Source organism: Suncus etruscus, chromosome 13 (genome assembly GCF_024139225.1).
Source record: "Suncus etruscus isolate mSunEtr1 chromosome 13, mSunEtr1.pri.cur, whole genome shotgun sequence".
Classification (NCBI taxonomy): Eukaryota; Metazoa; Chordata; class Mammalia; order Eulipotyphla; family Soricidae; genus Suncus; species Suncus etruscus.
The window spans coordinates 85,535,862-85,552,925 of NC_064860.1; the positions used below are offsets into that span (position 1 = coordinate 85,535,862).

Here is a 17,064-nt window from a genome sequence, read left to right on the forward strand (position 1 = left end):
GAGGTCTGCCTAGGACAGACAGTGGTTCAATTCCCAGTACCCCATATGGTTCCCCCAAGCCAGGGACAATTTTTGAGAGCATAGCCAGTAGCGTCAAACGAGTGTGGCACAACCCCCCAAAAAATATATATCTCAAGGCATGTCAAGGCATGCAACATGCATGTATTCATTATAAAGGGAAAGGACACTTCAGATGTCTAATTTTCCCCAAGAAATATTTCAGCCAGAAGGTCCTTTGGTGGAAGTCAATTATAAACCATGTGTGGATTACTGGTTATATTTCTGACATGGCTGTGACATTATAGTTCTCTTTTCCTTTTATTTGACTTTGTCTCCCTTGGTATACTACAGAAATTTGGCCTTAGTTATTCTTGCAGTCTAAAGAAATTCCAGTACCAAAGAAAGCTGCTAAAAGTTCCCTGCTGGCTAAGTATATTTGCAACTCAAAGCCCAGCCAGCTACCTCTTTTTCTGTCCACCTATTTACTTCCTAAGGTCAAGTCAAAACTTAGCATCTTCAAGACAATGGTCTTCTCTCCTTGCCTTTGAGCACCACAGCAAATGATTTTGCCTCAGAGACTTTCCCTGTCACTTTGAATACCCACTTACAAACAGGTTTGGCCAGTGTAGAATTAGGCTATTTTACTAGGCATTATTCTGTTCCCTTTGTAAGTTTTATCTCTTTCTATTACCAGATCATAGGAAGTGGGTCTTAGCCCCTAGCTAGAATACTATTTCCCTCAGATTAAGGATATTTGTTAGTAGGAGAAAACCAGGATTCCTGCTATCCCTTAATTTACATCAGTAATGACACCTATGGTTGGGATCTACTTTGCTATATAAGAAATTAGCCTTCTTTTTATCCTCTGACTCCTAACTGAAACCTAAGGTTACAAACCACCTAAAGCTATGTGTATTTGTTTTAAAATCAAACAGTATACATTATTAGTTCCTGTACTTTGAAAAAAACAAATGTTGGCATTCTTTTTATAATATGATTCTTTCTTTAGCCTTTATATACTCCCTTGCCTGAAGATTAAATTTGTCGCACTCCTGCCAGAAACGTGTTGACCACACATTCTCTGTGTGGTATCATTATTTCATATTTCATATTCGTCCGCTTGTGTGCCCGTTTTCCTCTCATGAAGTACTATGACCCACGAGAATTGCTGAGATGCAACACATCTGCAGCATATACATGTATACATTAAAATTTTAAATGTCATACTTTAAAATGCATTCTGGATATTTTAGAGCATATTTTTATTAGTATAAAGATGTGAAAATTCCAATGATTACCATTGTTCATGGTGAGATTTAAGAACACAAACATATACAAAAGTCTTGATTTTCAAAACTTGCAATGTGAGTTTTTAAAAAATCAACTAAGGATTTATATGTGGCCTTAATTATACCAGTTAAGTAGGTATAAAATAGCTTAATAGTCTTCTCATTTGCATTTATTTCCCATATGTTTATGTAGTTACCAGCTGTAAGTTCCTTGAGGGCAATGATTATACTTTTATAAGTATCTTAAGAATCTAGGTGTTCAATAAATAAAGGTTTCATAATATCTTGTATGTATTTGCTATGTGGTTGAAATTATTCACAAAATGCCCAATGAAAACTTTATATAATGCTGAATTAAATTTGTCAATTTTTCTCAACCTACTTTGAAAGCTATTCCATTAATCTAGTTTTTATTTTTATCTATACAGAAACTAAGAATATAAGCTGTGGCTCTTTCAAACTGACATTTTCTATCACTTCTCCATTTTTAAGTGATCTCTCAGAAGTAACAATACTCATTCACTTTTCTCTAGCATAATTTTTTTACATTTAAAATGTTGATGTATCTGAAAGTCTTGGATTAATTAAACCAATTATGTTATGGACATTACATGGCTTAATTCCAGCACCACATGGTCACATAAGAATTGCAAGGTGCAGGGGTCAGAGTGATGCATAGTGGTTTGGGCATTTTTTGCCTTGCATACAGCTGACCCAGTTTCTATCCATGGCATCCCATATGTTACCCTGAGACTGGCAGGAGAAATTTCTGAGCACAGAGTCAGGAGGAACCCATGAGCACTAATTGATGTGTCCCCAAAACAACAATAACAAGAATTGGAAAAATTGTTTCATTGGAAATTGGAAAATAATTTGCAGCCCTTTGAGGTATCTGAGTACCACTGGGAATGGCCCTGTATATTCCCAGCACCAAAGATGGCTCCTGTAACACTGGCACCAAAAGTCCCAATCAGCATCACATTCTTCATCTCTTTGCATTGAATTACTGGCCAAGTTGCCCAGAATTGCCTCCTCCAACACCAAACTTAATGTGATTGAAATGTATTTAGTTCTTTAATATTATTAATACATTATATGAAATATTAGTCTTCCCTTTTTATTTATTATTTTACTCTGGATTTTAATATGTGAGCATTTATAACCTTTGTATTTTTATGAAACTCTTTGATATTCTGGTCTACTCTATGTCTCAGCAGACACACTTTAAAATATTTGATAATTTATAAAGGAAATCATGTTGATGCTTTCTTTGAGAATATAGCAAAGCTACTATGAATGTGGAAACATGATGCATATTTGGAATAATAGCTATTAGTCTTTTTCTTTATTCTAATAATCTGCCAGTAAGCCCTAGTAGTTCTCTGCAACATTTTCTCCAACTGAATTTTTCTTTGCTATTTAGTGTTTGTTTTATTGTGAATTGGATCAATTTTCTATTATTGTTCAGACGTATTTCTAGTTTTTTATCACTCCTTTATTTTCTATTTTCTCTTGCTATGTTGCATTATTCTTTCCTAAATTCTTTAGATAAAGACTTAGTTCATTGTTTTTCCCCTATTCTTCCACATAAACAGAGGGATTATGAGTGATAAATTTTCTCTTAAGTGCTATTTTGGCAGCAGTCCATCCTTTTTATATATAGTATTTATATTTTCCTTGCATTTTCTTCTTATCACATTCTGGATTCTTTCCCTGACCTAGACACTTTTAGAGAACACTTTTTAAAGAACATCTTATGCATTTGTCACATTTTAATTCCATTCACATTAATTATTTTCATTTACTATTTGTACCTTAAATTACAAATTTTAACATATCAGATTTTAAGAATTGCCTGAGTGAATTTTTTCTCTAGTATGTAAACCTTTGTAAAAGAACTGAGTGCACTTGAAAATCAATTAAATCACCAAACCATGTTTCTATATATAATAGAATAATAGTAGAATTGCTTTAAATAATAGTTAATTCTATTTTTCTTAGCCTATTATTGAGGTGAAATGTTTTAATTAATTGTCTCAACATCAATAAAATTATGAGAATATTAATGTGTCAACTTCACTTACTTTTTTCTCGAATCTATTATTGACTAACAGTTTTATAATATTCTATTGGCTACCAGTGGTATCTGAACAAAAGATTTGATTGACTTGTCTTTCAAACTAGGGGAAACAATAGTGAAAAATAGGATGCTTCTAATTATTATGGTTGATCAATAGTCTTAAACTATATTGTATGAGAGAATCCAGGATAAATTTTTTCCATCTAGAGGTAACCTGGAATTTCAGCTCAATTTTCTATGCTATTTATTCAATAAAATATTAATTTAATTAAACTGTATATGTATTTGTTACCTTAAACATAAAAATATAACAATACTGAATATCATTAGGACTTGCCATCATTAAGTAGACTAATGGTTACCAGCTGATTTTATTCAGATATGTCTGATATACACTAAAGCAGTAGCAGTTTTTGCTGTAAGATGAAAGAACTACAAATGATTGTGATGTTTTCCTTTGGATTATCTATGTTTTCTAAAGTAAACAATTCATTATGAATAGAGGAAGAATAAAGTCATTAAAATGCACATAGAAAATATGATAAGCATAAGTTTTGGAATCATTTGTAACTCTTTTCTAATAAGGCGATTAAGGAGTTTAAGGGAAAGGGTAGTGCAATATTCAGAAGATAAACTTTTCAAGACTCATCCTAAAATAAAAATGCCATTCCATAGAACTAGAGTGATAGCACAGCAATAGGTCATTTGCCTTGCTCTGGGCCAGTGGTCGGCAACCTATTTTTTCAACTGGGACAAATCTTGCCAAACCCACAATTGAAATTTATTTTGAGAGCCACTTTATTTATTTATTTATTTATTTATTTATTTATTTATTTATTTATTTATTTTTTGTTTGGGGGTCATACCCGGCAATGCTCAGGGGTTAATCCTGGCTCTACACTCAGAAACCGCCCCAGCAGGCTCGGGGGACCATCATACAGGATGCTGGGAGGATTCGAACCACCTTCCTTTTGCATGCCAGGCAAATGCCTTACCACGGTGCTATCTCTCTGCCCCCCTCCCTTTTTATTTTTTTTTTTTGGTTTTTGGTTTTTGGTTCACACCCGGCAGCGCTCAGGGGTAACTCCTGGCTCTATGCTCAGAAATCATTCCTGGCAGGCTCAAGGGACCATATGAGATGCCGGGATTCGAATCACTGACTTTCTCATGAGAGGCAAACGCCTTACCTCCATGCTATCTCTCTGCACCGAGAGCCATATTTTTAAAACCGAAAATACATAGGATGGTACACTGTTTTTAGTTTCAATGAGTTTTTATTGAGAATATTCTGCATGCAAGTATCCACATAGGTTGGGAGGATACAAATAACACAACTAATAAAACAAAAACTTTAGAACAATATTACTTATCAATAATGTCAAAATTCCAAAAAATTTGCCTACAATGTAGAGAAAATTACATCCTGACAATGACTGATAAAGTCACAAACACTAATGTGAACATTGGCCTTGGTTCTGATCAGAGGTGTGGAGCCAGCTGACAGAGGCTAGGAGCAGATTCCTGACTCCTGGAACGGCCTCCGCCATGCACACAGAAGAGCCAGATTAAAAGTGTAAAGAGCCACATGTGTCTCACAAGCCGCAGGTTGCTGACCACTGCTCTAGGCTGACCTGGATGGACTCAGGTTTGATCCTCATCATCCCATATGGTACACCAACCTGCCAGGAGCGAAGTCTGAGTACTGCCGGGTGTGAATTAAAGACCAAAAAATAAAAAATAAAAAAGCCATATCATTTAATAGATGCAGATAGTTAGATGTATCCTTTTTGGGGGTAATTGTGACCTCCCGTGAAATTGATAGGTTCTAACTTAAACACTTAGAACAAGATCTGTGATGCTTAAGTTCTCAAACCATAAGTAAATTAAAAGGTAGCAAAAGTACCATCAGCTCCAAAAAAATAAAATAAAATAAAATAAAATAAACAATCTTTAAGTTGGGGCTACCAGTGAGCCCCATTAAACTGATCCTCAGAAAGATGCTGTCTATTTTGCTAGCCTCATATAGGATAGGTTTCAATTCAGAGAACTTTCTTTTTTTTTTTTTTTCTTTTTTCAAGGGACAGTGCGAACGCAGTCCCCCACTACCACAAATTATGCAGTCGAGTTTCCCACATTTGGGGAAATCGCAGGGGTCAGCGCACACCCGGAGTGCAATGGGTGAGCCTCGCCCTGGGGAAACCACCTTCGTGATAATGGTATTTCCCCTGCCAGGTAAGTATCTCTTATTTTTTAAACTTGATTGATTGATTGATTTGGTTGTTGGGCCACACCCAGCAGTGCTCAGGGGACACTCCTGGCTCTGCACTCAGAAATCGCTCCAGGCAGGCTGGGGAACCATATGGGTGCTGGGAATCAAACCGGGGCCCTCATAAGTCAGCCGAATGCAAGGCAAATGCCCTACCGCTGTGCTCGCTCAGGTCCCAGAATTTCTTTTCTGAAGTGCCAAGGCCATCTGCCTGTTTCTCAGGATACACACCCGGTAGCCTATTCAGCTCCAAACTGCCAATAAGATGCTTTCCTTTTTAATAGCTATCATGTCCCATAAAATGAAAAGCATACATAATCCTTTAAGTGAGTGGACTTCAATATTGTACTCAAGCAATAATGAAAGAGTTCCTGCACTCTGTTCTTGTATTGTCTTTATTTGCTTTTATTAGCAAACTGAATGGAAATATGTACAAAAAAATATGCTAGTCGATAATGTAAAAAAAAAAGAAGTATTTTGTACTCATGACTGTTTCAAGTTTGGGAGCAAGGAGTCTAATCATGGAGAGGAAAATTAGGTAACTATTAATATCAATTTGTAGCATCCTACATACATTTTGTTTAGGAATATTATACATTAATTCTAGCATGTTAGATATTTCCCACTACAATGTAAAGAGGATATTGCCTTCTGTATTTTTCAAAGACACAGTTCATTTCTTTTTTGTCTCAATAAAGCTGGCATGAGACAATGCCTGGAAAGGAGCATGTACTTAAAATATAGCTATTAAAATAGTAGGAGAAAATAAGTGCACATTACAGAATCAATTTGAAGATACTACATACTCTATAGAGAAATAAAAAAAAAACTTTTAATATTCTTTTTATTTTGTTTTGTTTTTGTTTCTGAGCCAAACCCTGCAGGGCATATGGGCTACGCCTGGCTCTGTGCTCAGAAACCGTCTCTGGCAGGCTCTGGGGACCATTTGGGATGCCAGGAATCAAAACTGTGTCCTTCCCAGGTTGGCCACATGCAAGGCAAATGCCCTACCTCTGTGCTATCTATTCGGCTCCAACTTTTAATATTCTTTGAAGAAAATGTGCACTGCAATATATTTAGGTTAACACAAATAGTTAAGTAAAGGGAAATACCTAGTAAATGTAATTTATTATGGTTTCAGTGCCCTAAATTTATTTTTACTAAATCTAACATTTACCTCTAAAGCTCCTTTCTCCTTTATTTTCTTTCCTGTTTAATTAGTTCCAAAATTATACAAAAGATGTTGGTGACATTAAGAAGAGGTAAATGAATAAACTGCAGCAACAAATATTAATAACAAAGTATATTTCACATACAATTTTAGGCACCCAACCTAAAACTGTTCTTGAAATATTATTGCTTTTTTCTCCAAACTCTCACATCTCACACATATAAGTTTCTTTATTTTCTGATTAATTTTTGTTCAGCACTTATCTAACCACTGAAATTCCCCTAAACCATCTAGAAGTTAGACATTGAGATCAGTTCAGTTCATAGAGCTCTTCCTCATTTATCCCTGGGTCAAAATGAAATAAATTTTCATCAGTTTCTTACTATTTTATCATTAAAAATTAAAAATAGGGGCCTGAGCAGTGGCGCAAGCAGTAGAGCATTTTCCTTGCACATGGCTGACCTAGGATGGACTGCCGTTTGATCCCCTAGAGTCCCATATGATCCCCCAAGCCAGGAGCAATTTCTGAGCTCATAGCCAGGAGTAATCCCCAATCGTGACTAGGTGTGGCTCAAAAGTCACAAAAAAATTAAAAATTAAAAATAAAAACAATTTTGCTTGCATTATACAACTTAAAATGACTTTAAAATGCCCTCTTCCTTTCTATGTTTATCTGTGCAACTCACTTCCACAAAAATAAAATGGCAGAAGCTTTTCAATGTTTCTTTCTGGGATAAGATATAAAGTGCTGTTTCTTTGGGCAATAACTTGCCCTTGTCCCTCAAGGGAAGTGAATTGCTATGTTGTGAGGATTTTCTATGGAAAGACCAGTGACAAAAACTGAAGGAAGCCTCTGGCCATCAACCTGTGAGTAGCTGATGATTTGATGTTATATCTACTATGAAACTGAATTTTTCTAACAACCATGAATTTAGAAGCATATTGCCCAGGAGTTTAGCCATCAGATGAGACCAAAACCTCAACTGACATCTTTATTGCAACTTTCTGATATGCCTGGAACCAGATATGCCCAAAGTCTTCTTCCACAGAAACTAGAAATGTTTGTTGTTTTAAGTCAGATTGTTCTGAGGTAATTATTTATACATTAATAAATAATTAAAAAGCTGTGACATTTGCAGGATTGACTGTTATCTTTCTCTAACCGCTTATAAATTATGGAATTCCACATGTCTGAAAGATTATGTCTGCACAGTACCCTAATACATGGTCTGGTAATATCACTCAAATATAACATATATAGCAGGGGTCTTCAAACTACAGCCCGCGGGCCACATATTGTACTTATTCCCATTTTGTTTCTTCACTTCTAAATAAGATATATGCAGTGTGCATAGAAACTTGTTCATAATTTTTGTTTTTACTATAATCTGGCCCTCCAACAGTCTGAAGGACAGTGAACTGGCCCCGTAAATACATGTGTATAACTTTAGAAACTCTAAATCATACCATTTTATTTTAATAAAGCCAATTTTTGCTATAAAATTAGATTTATTATGTTTGTATAATTCAAATATTATTCCGTTTTAGTCTAATATATAGTCATTAAAATATTGTTGGATATGGAGTACAGATTGTACAGAAAGTAGGGCACTTGCATTGTCCACTGCTAACTCTGGTTCTATCCCCAATATCTCATAGCTTCCCTAAGCATGCAAGAAGTAATTTCTGAGTGAAGAGCCAGGTGTAACCTTTAAGCACAAAGACAAACAAAAACAATATTGTTAAAGTTCAGTAGGAAGTGTCAAAATGTAGTAGGAAATATGATGTATTATATATGGAAATATTACCAAAATGTTTGCTAAAAAGAAAACAAACAAAACATACCTAAATTCTTAAGCAATAATCTTCATGTATATTTACTCGATTGCTCATAACGCATTGTAAGGAATATTGTACAAATCTTATTTCTTTTGTAACAAATACTTAAAGTTAACTTAGTTTAAGGTGAAATATTTTACTAGATTTAAAAATATTCCTAATATGAGCCAGATCCAGGCAAAATTTCAGAGCAGCACCAAGTTTGATGCACAAATTACATATAAGTATATAAATGTGTGTATAAATATGTATAAATATTTACATATTAAGAAATAATACAGATAATTTCCTAATATGAAAGATAAAAAGTATAAATCTTCACTTTTTGATCAACTAAATAGGAAAAGTTTTAGTGTTTCCTTTTGTGTGTTCTGAGAAATAATATAAAAACTTCAAGAACAAAATTTGGAGTTTATTCAAAAAATTAAATTTTCTGGAATTTTTGCAAGTATGAATCACCTAAAAATAAGCCTTTTACTGTTAAAAAAGGCAAACTTTGAAATATAAATTTGCTGTAACCTTGTTCCAGTATTTATCTATGATTGCCAATAATTGTTTGAACTACCTTTGCCATCTGCTAAATGGTCATCAAGGTAGCTTCCAATGATAGTTGACATGAATTCATATCCCTGCCAGCACTTTCCAGGCTGTGAACCACCTTACAAATGTTAGACATAATCATTTATATTAAAATAAAGTATACTTACACACACTTGTGTGTGAATTCATATTTTACATGGTTTTCTATTTCAATAAAATGCCAATTATGCATCATAGGCCAGATATTGTCTAAGAAAATCATAAGCTTTCATTTTGCATTTCATTTTCATATAACTCAGAAATAGAAAACCTGCGAATTAGTGCAGTGACTAACACCACTTGACTTGCAAACTTGAAGTAATGAGTTTGACTACAGGTTCTACTCATATGCATTTAGTGTATGGTCCCAATGTTTCTACTCCCTGACAAATACTGAGAGCCATCATGTGAGAGTTTGGTCTTCAACACAAGGTCGAGTGCATGGAGCTACCACAAATAAGGTTGTGAGCACCACAGGAAAGCACCACTGCCAGACTATGTGTAAGCAAAAATAAACATGCAAGTACTGCAGACAATGTATGTGTGAGCCCCCAGAGGGCAGTCAAAATGCAACCAGATGTGACTCTTGGCTAGCACCACAACCAGGTGTGCAAGGACCACAATAAAACTATGTGCAACCCCGTGTTCTTGTAGAAATCCAGCAACAAAGGGAGAGGAAATAAAAATTAAGTACTTAAAATTAATGTTTAAAAAACTATGAAATGAAAGTGGTAAAGAAATAGCCAGAGCTACACTGCTTATTGTTTTTGGCAAAGATGAAATTGGACCCTGAAAAATCAAACCGAGTAACTGCTTTTAATGAGGGAGGAATATCTCACTACGGTAAATGTCATAACAGTTGCCAGGTTGTATTTAAACACAAACACACACACACACACACACACACCCCAAATAAAGCACAGCATTATATTTTTAAAGGGAAGTCCAGAATATATTCCAATTGTCTCTATATTTTCTTAGTGTCATTTTTCTTTTACTAGATACTTCTTTATATTAATAGCCATGTATCCTCAGGCTTTCTCTAGGCTGTGACAGTTTCTCAGACTTTCTGGGGTTTGTTTTGTTTTGTTTTGTTTCTATGATCTTGACTGTCTTGAAGATTATCAGCAAAGCACTTGGAGGATGCCCTTCAATTGGGACCTGACAGATATTTTTCATGATTAGACAAAGATAATGTGGTTTGGGTAAGGAGATCATAGAGGTAAATTGCATTTCTTGTCACATAAATCAAGGATACAAACTACAATGTGACTTATCACTTCGGTTACTAACTTTGATTATATCTTGAAATATCATTTGCTAGTTTTATCCACTGTCAAATCACTCCTTCCCAAAACTTTCTGTACATATTATGTCCTTCAATAAAAGACATAATTGTATACATAGTCAACACTTAAAGAATGAAAAAATACTCTCTGCCTCAAAAATGAAGTACTATTATAAGTATTTGGAGTTTTTTTACATACAAGTTTGGTCTATACATTTAAAAATAAGTTAAACAGTATTATTTTATATATAATCAAGTATTGTTTATTTTTTTCTCCAGTTGAATTCAATGTTGACCAATGGGAGTTCCTTTGCTATAATATTTATAAATGTTCCCATTATCGGCAGATACTTTATTTTTGATTGATTTGAGCACTTTCTCACTTCCTGTATTTTATTCACTTTAAAATATTATTGGATGGGGTCGGAGAGATATAATGGAGGAAGAGCATTTGCCTTGCATGCAGACGGACAGTGATTCGAATCCCAGGATCCCATATGTTCCCCCTAGCCTACCAGGAGTGATTTCTGAGCGAAGAGCCAGGAGTAACACCTGAGTGCTGGGGTGTGATCCAAAAGTAAAACAAAAAAATATTAAATACAATTTCTATCTTCATGATTTTATGGAGATATGGTTTCTGTCACAGAGTATGGTTTATCTTGGAAAATATCCTATGTACACTGGAGAAGAATGTGGAGAACAATAGTGAAAAATAATTCAATTTTGATGGGGAATGAACAGACCTATTATATATGCCTGCTAAGGTCTGACTTTTACATTTTATTCCTTCAAAGCTGCTGTTTCCTTAATGAGTTCTAACCTAGTTAATCTTCCCATAGATAATATGACTGTTCAAATCTCGAAATAGTGTTGTGTTGTTTTTAAAATCTCATTCAGATCTTTTAGCAGTTGTTTTAAATATTTTAAATTCAAGTATAGGTACATATATTTATAGTTTTTGGTGTATGAATTTATAGTTACTGTGGCCTTCTCATCACTGAAGTGAGAAAAAAGAAAAGGAAAGAAAAGGGAAGGAAAGGAAAGGAAAGGAAAGGAAAGGAAAGGAAAGGAAAGGAAAGGAAAGGAAAGGAAAGGAAAGGAAAGGAAAGGAAAGGAAAGGAAAGGAAAGGAAAGGAAAGGAAAGGAAAGGAAAGGAAAGGAAAGGAAAGGAAAGGAAAGGAAAGGAAAGGAAAGGAAAGGAAAGGAAAGGAAAGGAAAGGAAAGGAAAGGAAGGAAAGGAAAGGAAAGGAAAGGAAAGGAAAGGAAATGAAAGGAAAGGAAAGGAAAGGAAAGGAAAGGAAAGGAAAGGAAAGGAAAGGAAAGGAAAGGAAAGGAAAGGAAAGGAAAGGAAAGGAAAGGAAAGGAAAGGAAAGGAAAGGAAAGGAAAGGAAAGGAAAGGAAAGGAAAGGAAAGGAAAGGAAAGGAAAGGAAAGGAAAGGAAAGGAAAGGAAAGGAAAGGAAAGGAAAGGAAAGGAAAGGAAAGGAAAGGAAAGGAAAGGAAAGGAAAGGAAAGGAAAAACATTTGCAACCCTCCAGCGCAGTTCTTATTTCAGTAGTTCACTCCTTTTTGGACTCCCTCATGCTCCTTTAGCTGTTGATAAAGTCAATTATAGTATCATAGTCCCAGGGCTTGTTGTCACTATCTTTTGTTCCTTTTTCTTGATTTTTTTATAAACCACATGTGCATAAGATCATCTGACACTTGTTCTTTTCACTCTGATTTATTTTGATTAACATGATGACCTCTAGTTCCCAATGAGTTTCAACACGAGTTTTATCTTCTCTTATAGCAGCAGAATTATGTTATGTTTTAATAGCATATTTGATCGAGTCATTATTCAAGGAGCATTTAAAATATTTTCATATATTGTTTAACATATATAATATTTCAGTGAATACAAATTAGCATATATTTTTGTAATAAATGATTTTGTGATGTGATATATTTTTAAATCTATAGTATTTCCTGGGTTCTACTTTTTAATTTTTATTTTATTAAAGCAGCATGATTTACCAAGTTATTTCTAGTTGAGCTTTTGTTTTTATTAGTTTATTTAAACCCATGGTTACAAATTTGTTAATAATTGAGTTTCATATAAAATACATGAGCTTTCACAATGCACATTTTCTGCCTCCAAAGTCCCAATATTCTCTCTCACCTTCCCTCCTGCCTGCCTGCCCCTGGGGAAGACATTTAACTCACTCTCTTCTTTCTCTCTCTCTTCTTCTCTCTAACACAAACTTTCTCAATCTCTCTCTCTCTCCTCTCTTGCTTTTGCTCTCTCACATCTATCTATCTGAGATAGGTAGAAAGCTCTGAGTTCACTTTTTTGCACGTGGTTGTCCAGTTTTCTAACACCACTCGTAAAAGATGCTTTCCTTTCCTTGCTCCACTTTATATTTCTTTCCCGCTTTATCAAAGATAAATTGGTCATTCACATGGGGTTAATAACATCATTTTTTAGTGTATTTCATCAATCTGAAGGTCTGACTTCACTCCAGTATCATGCAGTTTTAATGACTACTGCTTTATAGTACATTTTGAAGTTAGGAAAATTATGCCTCACATCTTTTTTCCCCCTCAAGGATTATTTTAGCTCTTCATGAATGTTTATTATCCCTATAAATTTAAGAACTTTTTATCTATTTTTAAAGTATGTCCTGGGTATCCTGATAAGGATTGCATTAAATCTGTACAATGCTTTTGAAATTATTGCCATTTTAAAAATACTCCCAAATAGTTTCTATGAAACTAACATCTCCATGATACCAAAAGCAGAAAGAAACACTACACATAAAGAAACTTACAGGTCAATACCCTTGACGAACATAGATGCAAAGATCCTCACAAAATATTAGCAAATAGAATACAGAAACTCATCAAAAAGGTTATGCATCACAGCTAATAGGATTCATTCCAGAGAGGCAAGGATTGTATTACATATATATGTATATGTATATATACAAGAAAATCAATATAATACAACATATCAACATGATTAGTGGATTTATTCAGTGGTGACAGTGCCATGTTGAAATCTCCCATAAATATTGTGCTTCAACTCATGTGTTTCTCTGGTTTGTGAGTAGAAACCTTATAAAATTTGCTGATCAAAATTTAGTGTGTATATGTTGACTAGAGTTAGTACTTCTTTGGCTATTGTTTTCTTGATTAATAAATAGTATTAATGAATCTTTATTAGTATGCTAATAAATATTAATAAATAATAGTGCTCATTTTGTAAGTTCTTCTACTATGTCTTGCTAGTGTGTTCTTTATTCCGTTCAATTTCACTTGTATGGATTCTCTTATCCTCTGAAAAAGTCCTTCTTTTCATAGTTTTAATTTCTTTTTTTTTTGGGGGGCCACACCCGTTAGATGCTCAGGGGTTACTCCTGGCTACACGCTCAGAAATTGCCCCTGGCTTGGGAGGACCATATGGGACGCTGGGGGATCGAACCGTGGTCCTTTCCTTGGCTAGCGCTTGCAAGGCAGACACCTTACCTCTAGCGCCACCTCGCCAGCCCCATAATTTCTAATTTATTGATTGCTTGACTTCGTGGCAACTAATTGTTCATTTCTGTTACCAGTGCAATATGTGTTGATTTTAGATCCTCATTTACTGGGCACAAGCATTTTGATGGGCTTGCAGATTTGCCTAGGTTTCTATTCCTTTCTGCTAATACAGCTGAGTTCCTTAGTTTCCTCAATGCTCCTAAATTTTGCAGGTTTGATTAGTGAAGGTTTAGATTTCCAATTACAGATCCGATCAGTTAAATTGATCTGTATAGTTGTTTATTCCAGATGGCTACAAATAACAGTACTGCAATTCATATTTTTTATCATGCTATGCTACTTGAGGGAATCCAGAACAAAGCATATATTGACTACTCCATTGGGTTAACTGAAATTTAAACCTATATTCTGTCTGAGAAATATAAGTGGCACACCGCACCTACCCAAACGTAAGAGATGTATGCCACAATGCTTCCATGTGAACATTATAGCAAGTCCTTGCAGTTTGGGGATGGGAAGATAAAAGGACTGAGAATAAACTCTAATACTGGCCTATGAGTGAAATGCAGTAGTACAGAACAGAGGATGGAGGTTCCTGGTCTTGCATAAGTGTGGGTGTGCCTGAATTATATTGTAAATATTGGCCTATGGGGCCAGAGTGATAGCATAGCAGTAGGGCATTTGCCTTGCATGCTACTGACCCAGGACTGACCTGAGTTTGATCCCTGGCATCCCATATGGACTCCGAGCCTGCCAGAAGAGATTTCTGGGCACAGAGCCAGGAATAACGTCTGTGCATCACCAGGTGTGGACCCCCCAAATATATTGGCTTATCCTAAAAAAGTGAAGTCAGTAATCACAAGCTCTATATATTTCCCTGGAGATTTATCTTCATGTTTCTTTCCAGATCTGCACAAGCATGTGCAATCAAGGACAATAAAATTCATAGAGGAAAATATAGAGTATTGTCCATGATACTAAATTCAGTGATTTAATTCCTTGAACAAATAAACAAACTCAAAATTGAATGAATGTATCTATATCATGCTAAAATATCTGCATTGCAAAAGAAATGGTGACCGAAAAAGCTTTTCTCACTCCTTTTGCTGGTGTTATATTTCACATTAATTTATTTGCTCATACTTAATCAACTTTGTGTCACTGTAATAAATTTTACTTGATCATGTTATATGATCCTTTTAATGTATTGTTTAATTCAATTGACTGTGATTTTTGGAAAATATTTGCACCTATATTCATCAAAAATGTCAGTAGGTAATACTTCCTTTAGGGGGCCAGAGCAATAACACAGTGGTAGTTTGTTTGCATTGCATGCAGCTCACCCAGGATGGATCTTGGTTTGATACCCAGCATCCTACATGGTCCCCTGAGCCTGTCAGGAGCAAATTTTGAGTGCATAGCTAGGAGTAACCCTTGAGCATCACTGGGGGTTGCCCCAAAATGAAATCTATATATTTCCTTTAGTATTATCTTTGCTTTTGCTTTGTTTTGGTTTTGGTTTGGGAACCATATCCAGCACTGATCAAAACTTACTCCTGGCTCTGTGCTCAGGGATAATTTCTAACAGGGTTGGGGAAATCATAGGAACTACCAGGGTTCAAACTCAGGTTGTCTGTGTAAAAAAAATGTCTACTGTCTTACCACTTCACACATCCTTCTTTTTGATATCAGGGTTATGTTGGCAACATAAATCATTGGAGATTTCTTTTTGGTTTATAATATGGATAAGATTGTATGCTCTCATCATAACTCTTCTGCATTTTGATCCATCCAATAAGCTAAATATCAGCCAATTAATGGAATCTATAAGCTCTAACGTTATAAACAAATCTTGTGAATTTTTCACAGTTCATGAATCTTTAAAATTTTTTTGTAAAAGTAAGATATTATATGTTCCATGACACTTCTTGTAAAACTATCAGTAATCTTAGAACAAGTGTCAAGAACCACTAACCCAATCTGAGCATGAATTCGACTCTGACATGCAGGTAAACAAAGTATGTCTGCTCTTTGCATCATAAGCAGAACAATATATTTTATAGGCTTTCATACTTTATTTGAAGATTGTCATAAAGTGAGAATTTCATATTATAAAAGCTATAAGCAGTAAACCTTTACTACAGCCTGTCATACATTGCAAAGCCTTCTATGAAACTGTTGTTTGAGTTCTCCTGCGGCACTGAAAGTCTAAAAACTGAGAAAATTTTATACTAAAATGTATTATTTTTACAATGAAGAAAACCCTCCTAGATGAATTTTATTTATCTTTCTCCTGTCAGCATATTTTTCAGGATTTCAAAAGTAGATTGATCTTAATAGCTACTATACTGGTTACTAAAAATATAATGTATTAGTAGATTTCAGGGCAGAATTGATTTACTGCAGCTTTGGAGAATAAAACTTTTCTTTATCAAGTATAAAAGTGAGTAGCAGTGGAACTCAGGAGAAGTGGTGCTATATATATTTGTTGTGTTAGCAACTTGACTTATCTATAGAAACTATAAATGGACATGGTAATCAAGCAGTGTTACAGCTCATTAAAGAAATATCTCAAAGAAGCACCTACATAAAAGCGAATGTCACATGCCTGCCACTTATTAACTATAGTCATTTTTTAGCTGCTGCTTAGGAAACTATGCTTCCAATTTGCTTAATTGCTAAGGAACAAGACAGCTTTAAAATGTGTGCAAAGAAGTGGATTTTTTTTATTCTTTATAATACATGAAGCAAACTAATCCGATCTTGAATGAATAAATCAAAAAAAAAAAACTTTAGAGATTCTGAGTCTAGAAAGCGAAGGTGATCCAAGTAGAAATTTAACTGTGAAAAATGGGATGAAGTCAGGGAGAGAGAAAACAATATTTCTTTAAGTGTGAGCTAGTCCACATTGAGCAGATAAGGTGGATGGCGGGAGGTTGCACAGCTCAGATCTCGTGAAGTCATCTAATGGATTAAAACCCTTTACAGAGAATTAAAACAAAGATGGAAGACTTTAATTGAAAACTTGATCAATT

At 34.8% G+C, this 17,064-nt stretch overlaps 1 non-coding gene across 1 annotated transcript; it reads right to left on the bottom strand.

The window, feature by feature from the left end:
* Positions 1 to 5,443: 5,443 nt before the first annotated feature.
* On the bottom strand, positions 5,444 to 5,609 carry LOC126026614 (U1 spliceosomal RNA). Its single transcript, XR_007501837.1, has one exon. It is a non-coding gene; the product is annotated as a U1 spliceosomal RNA (small nuclear RNA).
* Between the last annotated feature and the right edge of the window lie 11,455 nt (positions 5,610 to 17,064).